Below are 10824 nucleotides of genomic sequence, written 5' to 3' on the forward strand. Positions count from 1 at the left end.
AATTTACTGCATCAAAATTCCATATTGAGCAAGGAAGACTTGCCATACATTATCAACTGCATCATTTCTGTCTTATGGAGTGCACTCCTTAGAGCTTGCTTCACTTAACATGTGAAACAGAGCTTTTATGTCTCTGTTCTTTGTTCAGTTTTACTGCATTCTGCCCAAAGGTAGCGTTCGTGCAGCAACAAGAGTTTCCCTATATCCATGGGAATCTGCAGCTTCCAGTCGAGCTCCATTTTGCAGCAACAGCTCTGCCACTTGGATTGAATTGCGAACAGCTGTCCAATGTAGAGCAGTCTGTCCAGTATAATCACTGGCATTTACATCTGCTCCATGCTCAATTATGTACTGGGCAGCAGCGACTCTGTGTTCAATTCTTTGAGTGCAATATAATGAAGTTCTGTAGGCAGCCTGCTAACTCCTCCTCTTCTCCTCCTCAAAGTTGGGCAAACTCAACCTTTGTCTGCTCCCAAAAATGTGTACACAAGAGGTGGTTTACCAACGGACGGATCACAAACTAAAGGTAGAACAAAGGAGACACCAGTGAAAACAGTATGCTGCCTCCCATTTAAAGATGAAAGCATCTGAAAGGCATCCTCTTCATCTTTTGGCTTCTCTAACACAATTCCATCGAGTTCAACCACGGTATCAGCTCCTATGACAAAGTCCACTTTGGCATCATCCCTGTGGATCTGCTGAGAGACTTCAATCGCTTTATGCAAAGCAGTTTCTGCAGCATAATCCTCTGCTGATGGAAAGGAGGACTTTTCAAGGTTTTCATCAAATGTCGATGGGATCACTTCTACATTCAGTCCAAGGCTACGCAACAACTCGGACCTGCGAGGGGAGGCGGATGCAAGCACGATCCGTTTGGTGGCGAGAAGAGGCAGATGCTGTATCAACATCCCTCTCCCTCTCCCTCTAACGAGGACCAAGAAAAATCGTCATGTCCCTCTTTGTAGCCGCAGCAGTGTCAACGCGTCGATGCTTCATCCCGCCTTTCGTCACCTTCCTCACCCTTTGCTCTGCAACCTCCTCATCTTCTTCACCTTCTGTGTGACATCGTCTTCAGCTTCACAATAATCTTTTTCGATGATCTCTCCTCGTCTCCTTCTACTATGTCCTTAATCTCCACTTCTTCCTCATGACCACATGCGGCCTGTTCTGGTCTCGCCGTCTTCAACATGCCCCATCTCGGAAAAGCCCAACGGCCCAAAATGCAGACTTGCGGTCACAGGTAGACCCACCACAGACACCAAAACAGACCGAGAGATCCCAAAATGACAGAAAAAGCTATCTCATTCAAATTCTTTCCCCCCAATTAGCATTGCTCCCCCCCTCCTTTCGCCATATCAAGCTTTTTCAAAAAAATATCCCCTTTTCTCCCAGAATAGACTCTTTTATTGCTGCAGGAATGGCTGCTTCTGCACTATTTCGCCTAACTTTTTACCCCCTGGTTCCGCTATAGCATACCTCTTCAGACTGATCTGAAAGAAAACATTCCCAATCCTCGGCATCGCTGCTTTCTGCAGTCAAACTGTAAGTGGAGCTCATAAGTTTGATCGTTATCCAGACTTACTAGCTTGGCACCACCTAATAATAAGCCTGGTAATATCTCTCGGTGCTCCATTGTAAGTTTCAGCTTTTCCTTTTCCGACACAAGTTTATTTACACCAATCATGGATTGTGTGAGGACCTTGACATTAAAATCCACAAGACATCCTCTTGCTAGCATTTCCTTTAGAACTTCTTGTACCTTATCTTTAAGACAGGCCACACCATAGGCCTCTAACATCAGATTGTATGTGAGTGAATTTGCACCAATACCATCAGTTTGCTTCATTTCTTGATAAACACGTTCTGCCTTTTCCATCTGTCCACTGTTTATGTAAGCCTTTATAAGCATATTAAAAGTAGCATGTGCAGGCCGCACATTCACAGCCTTTGCCCTGTCGAACAAAGACTCCACTTCTTTTTAGCACTTCAATTGCAAATACATATTCATGGCACTGTCAAAACATGGTTGGAGTGGTTTGAGGTCAGTCTTCTCAACTTCAGATAGTAACTCCAGAACATGATCAGTGTGCAATGCATTAAGGGAATTTATACATTGGATGCGAATTATTAAAATGCTAACACAAATGCACAACAAAAGAAATGGAGGTGTATACGACTCGGATGCGCAGCAACACGACATCCACCCCCTCTAAACCTGCGCATCCTCCGGATGTGCCAACTATCCAGGATCATTCAACTCCACAAACAGGTCAAGTCCATCTTCTGATTCTAGTAAACCTGTTTCTCCATCAGCTTCATCATCCCAATGAAATTTCTGCCCCTTTCGAAACAGCTGATAGAGAACATCTGCAATATGAGCAAAATGAGGAATCCAAATCATGTAAAATACACAAGCTCCCACAAATCTCCACACCTCTGAAGTAGTCGAGCAATACTCTGCAATCCTGTTTATGGCATCCACCTTTGCAGGAGAAGGCTTTCTGCCATAGTATCCAACCATATGCCCAACTATGATGACTTCATTAACAGCAAAGACAGATTTCAGCCCTGAAAGTGTCAAATTTACCTCCTCTAATCGTGTCAAAATTTGCTCACAAGCAATCAAGTGATCAGCCACAAACTGTCTACATCCACGCAAATCAAGACTTTCATTCTTTTCTTCTTCTGCACAACCCTTAATAGGCACATCATCTAGAAAAGGCATGGTATACTGCGGAATATAGTCTCGAAGAACTCTATGCATAGCATTCATCATATGAGCAACTGAGTTTGTAGCACCTTGAGGCAAGGTACACATCCTCACAAGACCAATAGGTGTCCGCATAGTAGTAATATCCCTGCTTTCCAAGGCAAGCTGAAACTGATCATAACCTGAATACAAGTCACCTAGTGAATAGATGGCTCGTCCTGCAAAAGCCTCAGCAAATTCATCCACAACTGGACCTGTTCCCACATTCCTGATTGTCACTTTGTTCACGGGCTGCATATCCTGAATAAATCTCAAAGTACCATTCTTCTTTGGTACAGTAAACCACCTGTTAGAATAAGGTGCAGAAGAGGGTTCCAAAATTCCCATTTTAATCTTCTCATTCAGCAACTCTATCAGCTTTGGCAAGTGTGCTTTAGGCACAGGTATAGGACGTATATTCCATGGTACATGAGGAACAGTGAAGATGACCATAGGTGCAACCAATTCGGGACTAATGCAGCCAATTTCATGTGGAAAGAAAGCAAATGCCTTACCATGACGTCCAAGCATCTCTCTAAAACATTCTTTTTCCACTGGAAGCAAAAAATCATCATTTCCAATCTTCAATTCTGCAAGAGTTTCAGCTGTAAACTTATGTCCAATATTTGCAAGATCCCTCAACATAGGCTGCTTCATAGCTTTTTCAATCTGTTCATCACTATCAGAAGGAAGCGGGCCTGCAACCGGCTTAACCTTCTTATCAACTGTTTTATATTTTGTGTCAACCTTGGCATCATTCAAGCACTCTTTTCTTTGCTGCAATTTCTGCAAATTTTCAGCAACTTTCAACTCTGTTGGCTGAAAAATTTCAGCCTTTAGCTCTATGGATTGCATGGGTGCAGTCTGAAACTCTGTATGCAGAAATTTTTCTGCATTCAACTCTGGTGGCTGAATGAATTCAGCCCTCGGCTCTATGGACTGCATAGATGCATCCTGAAACTCTGTATGCAGAAATTTTTCTGCATTCAACTTTGTTGGCTGAATGGATTCAGCCCTCTGCAATTCTATTAGCTGATCAAGATCAGCCATAAATTCAGTTTGCTGAGTTTTCTCAGCCTCTAACTCTGTTTGCAGCATAAAACCAGAAATTTCCTGAAACATATCCAAGGTTTGCACAGGTATGATCTTTGAACCCTTGCATACATCAGTTTTCAACATTGCTCTCATCTCAAACAATGTATCTGCATAAGACATCCCTTCATACAATCCATCTACATGCTCTTCTGCTTGCAAAATACCTGCATTCTTCAACTCTTTCTCCTTACGACCAATGTACTGCCTGGCAGCTCTAGGAAAATCTGAAATTTTTTGATAACTCACTGAACTATCTGAAGTAAACCCAACAAAGTTATTGGAGAAAGACTGGCTGCCAGGAGGCGAGATCTCCTCTTTTCTCCGCTCCGTACCACTGGCGTCTCGCAAGACAACGGTACCTAATGAAAATCCAACTCCTTCGCAGGTAGTGGTGCCTCACTCAAGGAGTCCTTGTTTCTCGGATGATTTACCCCAACAGTCATAAACTGAACAGCTCGCATATCATCTTTACTGCGTATCCGCGCATAAGCTGATCCGTCATCCATCACTTTTGTTTCCATTCTTGCTTCTGTAATGAAAGGCTGTCCAAGAATAATCGGATAAGAGCATGAATCCTGAACAAAGCAATGATAATCCTCTTCAACATTACCAATAGAAATTCTGATACTCGGACAAGCAGCATACATATCACCAGAAGTATTATTGGCGGCTCTCATACACCAGCCATGCTCTGCATCCATAGGCCACTTGCCACTCTCATAAACACCTCGAGCAATAAGATTAATTTCAGAACCATGATCAACTAAAGAAATCAAGGGAATTTGCTTCTCTCCAATCCTTACCACTGTCTCAGTGGTTGCTCTAGCCCAATGACTTCGTGAAAAATGGCTGTGAGGAATGAGAATAGGGGACTCATCATCTTCATACTGCATAGGCTGCACTATTTTCTCCAAGTGCGGATTAACAGAAGCATTCTCAACCATCACTGCATCATCATGCTCTTCCCCAAGAGCTCCATGCCACAATCCCTGTAAAGCAGGTCCTTCCATCGCATGCCGTTTCCTCCGCAAAAGATCCTGCATCTGATCCTGTATTTCTCTTCTAGCAATCCCAAGAGCCTCTCCAACAGTAAAAGTGACTTCACTATTCAAAATTCTTTCATGAAAAATCTTATTCATATCTGTTTGCATATCAAGGTCCGACAAGAGCTTGAATCCTGGCTCTTTTCTTGGTTGCCTCTTTTCCTTCTGCTTGTCTTCCATTGGTTGATCAGAACCTGTTTGAGCTGGAGAATTTGGCATAGGTGGAGCTGTAACAGGTGGTGAAACAAATTCACCCCCTCTAGTCTTTTTGGAGGAGTTAGGACCCTCCTCATCTCTTCTTCTCTTTTCCTCAACCATGGCATCTAAATCCTGCGTTTTAGCCATATAAGCAAAAATAGAATACCTGTCAACAGGAGAATCCCATCCTGTTTCTCCTCGGATGCTAGAGCCCACACAAGTCATAGTAGAAGTTTGAACTTTCCCTCTTCTCGCTATCTCCAAGGCAGAAGACCATAAGGCTGAGTCTCCATCAGATTTCTGCTCAAGCTGGACTCCAAAAGCTGAAGCATCTCCTCTAACACTCACATAAGCTGATCGCGCAGCCATATCATCAACAAGCTTCTTCATATCTCCCTTACCAAAGTTCGTGTCAAGAGGAGCGCCAGTCTCTGTCAGCCATATCTTCCCATCTTGTCCCCAGAACACTACATTCTTCTTTCGTGCTTCCTGAAAAGCATCACAATCTCTGCAGTGTTGGTGCTCTGTACTATCACACCAAATACATCGTCGCCCTTTCCTTTGACCAGCTGGAAACGCAGTCACTGGAGCAGGTGCTACAGCAGGTACTGACATAAGTTGCTCCTTTAACTTACCAACTTCAGCTTTGACTGCTTCAATCGTCAAATCCGCCAAGCCTTTAATAACATCATCTACAGATAAGGGCACTGGAGCAGCAGGAACTGGTGGATTCACAACAGTTGGAGTAGGCTTAGGCAAAGAAATTGCAGCAGGGATAGAAGAAGAAGTCTCCAAGGATTTTTCAGGAACTGATCCTGTGTTTCGATGCAATCTGACTCTCCTGCGCTGCTTCTTGACAAGAGCATTCACAGCATCAATGACATGTCTCCACTCAGTATTTAAACCTGAATCAGTAGCTTGATCTTCCAAAAGATCATCCAACTTTTCCTATAAATCAGCATCTGCAGCTTGCAAAAATAACTCCACTTTTTGCATTTCCAAAGCTTGCTGTTCAGTCCCATCCAACTGATCATAACGGCTTTCAAACTCTCGCAGAAGAGCGGTAACAGAAAGTCCCTTATTAGGCATAGAAACCCATGCTAAAAAATTCCTGCGATTCATAAGACCTGTATCCTCCAGGAAATATTCATCTTTTAATGCCTTTTTAAATTCAGCCCAGCCTGCATGTGCCTCTTGAATTTCTGCAATTCGACCTTCAAGAGCGCACACCACGATCCGCAAGAAGTAGCTACTCCAAACATCTTGAGAAACCCCAAAAAACTTCATCTTTTCTTCATACAAATGCAGGTAAGTTGACACTTGCTGGCCATTAAACTGCTTCATCTCCTGTTGGACAGCTTTCAAAGCATCCATAGCATCACTGTCTCGTTTTGCATGAACTTGCTGCTGCATATACATGGTAAATGACTGAAACAGGTTCTTCATGACATTATCATCTGTCATCTCTTCTTGCGAGTCTCCCATCTTGCTGATGACGCAACACTTTCACGTCGGGTTCACCAAAAATGTCGTAGAGTTCACGCAAGGGCTGCAGAACACGGGGTTCAAGGGACAGCAAGAAAAGAGGCTAACAAGAAGATCTCAATATTTGATCCCAAAGTTCACTATATAGCAAGAGAAGAGTCAAAATAAATATCAAAGTATGACAATCTGTCCTCAGCTTTACAATAATCATAAGAGCTTGGTTTTCAGGGCACCAAATAAATCAATTAGATTCTGGATTTAGTCATATCCAGCTTGTTAAAACTCCAGGACCAACAGATAAGTCTTCTGATAAGTACAATCATTAGCTTCAGACATATATACAGCACAGGTCAGCAGCTGAGACCTATTAGAGAGAGAGATGCTGTCTATAATAGCTTATAGGGTATACTCTTGAATTTACTGCATCAAAATTCCATATTGAGCAAGGAAGACTTGCCATACATTATCAACTGCATCATTTCTGTCTTATGGAGTGCACTCCTTAGAGCTTGCTTCACTTAACATGTGAAACAGAGCTTTTATGTCTCTGTTCTTTGTTCAGTTTTACTGCATTCTGCCCAAAGGTAGCGTTCGTGCAGCAACAAGAGTTTCCCTATATCCATGGGAATCTGCAGCTTCTACTCGAGCTCCATTTTGCAGCAACAGCTCTGCCACTTGGATTGAATTGCGAACAGCTGTCCAATGTAGAGCAGTCTGTCCAGTATAATCACTGGCATTTACATCTGCTCCATGCTCAATTATGTACTGGGCAGCAGCGACTCTGTGTTCAATTCTTTGAGTGCAATATAATGAAGTTCTGTAGGCAGCCTGCTAACTCCTCCTCTTCTCCTCCTCAAAGTTGGGCAAACTCAACCTTTGTCTGCTCCCAAAAATGTGTACACAAGAGGTGGTTTACCAACGGACGGATCACAAACTAAAGGTAGAACAAAGGAGACACCAGTGAAAACAGTATGCTGCCTCCCATTTAAAGATGAAAGCATCTGAAAGGCATCCTCTTCATCTTTTGGCTTCTCTAACACAATTCCATCGAGTTCAACCACGGTATCAGCTCCTATGACAAAGTCCACTTTGGCATCATCCCTGTGGATCTGCTGAGAGACTTCAATCGCTTTATGCAAAGCAGTTTTTGCAGCATAATCCTCTGCTGATGGAAAGGAGGACTTTTCAAGGTTTTCATCAAATGTCGATGGGATCACTTCTACATTCAGTCCAAGGCTACGCAACAGCTCGGACCTGCGAGGGGAGGCGGATGCAGGCACGATCCGTTTGGTGGCGAGAAGAGGCAGATGCTGTATCAACATCCCTCTCCCTCTCCCTCTAACGAGGACCAGGAAAAATCGTCATGTCCCTCTTTGTAGCCGCAGCAGTGTCAACGCGTCGATGCTTCATCCCGCCTTTCGTCACCTTCCTCATCCTTTGCTCTGCAACCTCCTCATCTTCTTCACCTTCTGTGTGACATCGTCTTCAGCTTCACAACAATCTTTTTCGATGATCTCTCCTCGTCTCCTTCTACTATGTCCTTAATCTCCACTTCTTCCTCATGACCACAGGCGGCCTGTTCTGGTCTCGCCGTCTTCAACATGCCCCATCTCGGAAAAGCCCAGCGGCCCAAAATGCAGACTTGCGGTCACAGGTAGACCCACCACAGACACCAAAACAGACTGAGAGATCCCAAAATGACAGAAAAAGCTATCTCATTCAAATTCTTTCCCCCCAATTAGCATTGCTCCCCCCCTCCTTTCGCCATATCAAGCTTTTTCAAAAAAATATCCCCTTTTCTCCCAGAATAGACTCTTTTATTGCTGCAGGAATGGCTGCTTCTGCACTATTTCGCCTAACTTTTTAGCCCCTGGTTCCGCTATAGCATACCTCTTCAGACTGATCTGAAAGCAAACATTCCCAATCCTCGGCATCGCTGCTTTCTGCAGTCAAACTGTAAGTGGAGCTCATAAGTTTGATCGTTATCCGGACTTACTAGCTTGGCACCACCTAATAATAAGCCTGGTAATATCTCTCGGTGCTCCATTGTAAGTTTCAGCTTTTCCTTTTCCGACACAAGTTTATTTACACCAATCATGGATTGTATGAGGACCTTGACATTAAAATCCACAAGACATCCTCTTGCTAGCATTTCCTTTAGAACTTCTTGTACCTTATCTTTAAGACAGGCCACACCATAGGCCTCTAACATCAGATTGTATGTGAGTGAATTTGCACCAATACCATCAGTTTGCTTCATTTCTTGATAAACACGTTCTGCCTTTTCCATCTGTCCACTGTTTATGTAAGCCTTTATAAGCATATTAAAAGTAGCATGTGCAGGCCGCACATTCACAGCCTTTGCCCTGTCGAACAAAGACTCCACTTCTTTTTAGCACTTCAATTGCAAATACATATTCATGGCACTGTCAAAACATGGTTGGAGTGGTTTGAGGTCAGTCTTCTCAACTTCAGATAGTAACTCCAGAACATGATCAGTGTGCAATGCATTAAGGGAATTTATACATTGGATGCGAATTATTAAAATGCTAACACAAATGCACAACAAAAGAAATGGAGGTGTATACGACTCGGATGCGCAGCAACACGACACTGTAATTCCAGTTTTTGAGATAGATGTTGATGTAATTCCCAAGAACTTTTGCAGCAAGATATACCTGATAAATAGCGAATTGGTATGGATAGTTTCATGGACAGTTCTAGTACATTGAATGAGAAAGGGAAAAAAAGCTATTGTTTAGGCCGAATAAAGATATAAGCATACAATGAGAAGATTGGCAAGTGTGGTTAAAGATGAGGTTCAGGAGGTTAACTTGAATGTTGAAGAGGAGCTTAAACCCATCAAGGTCAGTATTTTTGTGGAAGATAATTTCAAGAAGATCTAATTCAATTGTGTAGAGAGTTTCAATATATTTTTGCTTGGGATTATACATACATGAAGGGATTCAATCCAATTGTGTGTTAGCATAGGATAAACTTGAAAAAGGATGCTAAGCTTTTGTTCAAAAGAGGTATAGAATGAATGCTAATTATGCCAAACATGTTAAGGAAGAAATTGACAAGCTTTTGAGAGTTGGGTTTATCAAACTGGTTAATGAGGTTACTTAGTTATCTCCTATTGTAGTAGTGCCAAAGAAGAATGGGAAGATCAAGTTTGTGTGGCTTACATGAAATTAAATGCAGCTACCATTACTAATCCCTTTTCCATTCCTTTTACCGATTCTCTTTTGGATGATATAGCAGGTCATGAGATGTATAGTTTCCTAGATGGTTAATCAGGATATAATCAGATCAAGATACATCCACAAGATATGGATAAGACAGCTTTCATTACAGAGTGGGGAGGTTATGTCAACATTGTTATAAGGACAACCTAAATTTCAAGGAGCTACTCACAAAACCTTTGAACCATATTTAACAACTTTTATGAGAGTATTCATTGATGATTTTTTTGTTTTTGGAAGCAAAGAGGAACACTTAAAACACCTTAGACTATGCTTTCAGAGATGTAAAATGTTTGGTATGTCATTAAATCCTTTCAAGTTAGTGTTTGCAGCCAAAAGAAGTTTGTTGTTGGGTCATATCCTGTCTGAAGAGGGTATGAGTATAGACCCTAGGAAGATTGTAGTTGTGCATATGGCTAAGGCTCCCAATAATGTGCTAGAAATCATGAGGTTTGTGGGGCAAGTTCTTGGGAGGTTCACTATATATATATTCTCTATATAGCGTGCGTTCATGGCCTATTTATAAATATCCTAATCCATGATTTTTTTTGAATAAAAATAACCATTTTCTATTCAATCTATAAGTAACCCCTTTATATGACACCCTTCTATATGTAAAAAATGTATAAAAATGGTGTTTTAAAAACCCCTTATTTTGAGCTCACATTATATATACATATATTCATGAGTGACCCCCTCGAGGGCAGGTTAAGTGGCATAGTAAATACTTAAGGTACCTATCACATATCTGTTCTTCTCTTACAACTCTCACAAAGAAAGGGATGCAGTTTATTTGGAGGGAAGATCAGGAGAGAGCTTTTAATGTTTTGAAAAAGATATTGGTGGTGGCTCCAATTTTACAACCTCCAATATGGGATTTACCTTTCCATATTTTTGTTGATGTATCTGATTTGGCTGTGGGAGCTGTTCTTATGTAGGATAAAGTGTCTAGTTGGTACATACTAATTTATCATGCATGCAAGAGATTGAATGCTTCGGAGAAGAACTA

At 42.0% G+C, this 10824-nt stretch overlaps 2 pseudogenes; both read right to left on the minus strand.

The window, feature by feature from the left end:
* Nucleotides 1–439: 439 nt before the first annotated feature.
* On the minus strand, nucleotides 440–910 carry LOC148030606 (uncharacterized; annotated as a pseudogene).
* A 6513-nt stretch (nucleotides 911–7423) lies between these two features.
* LOC148030607 (uncharacterized) lies at nucleotides 7424–7892 on the minus strand (annotated as a pseudogene).
* Nucleotides 7893–10824: the final 2932 nt, after the last annotated feature.

Source organism: Lygodium microphyllum, chromosome 10 (genome assembly GCF_053477565.2).
Source record: "Lygodium microphyllum isolate KBCC chromosome 10, Lygodium_microphyllum_v1.1.10, whole genome shotgun sequence".
NCBI classification, from domain to species: Eukaryota; Viridiplantae; Streptophyta; class Polypodiopsida; order Schizaeales; family Lygodiaceae; genus Lygodium; species Lygodium microphyllum.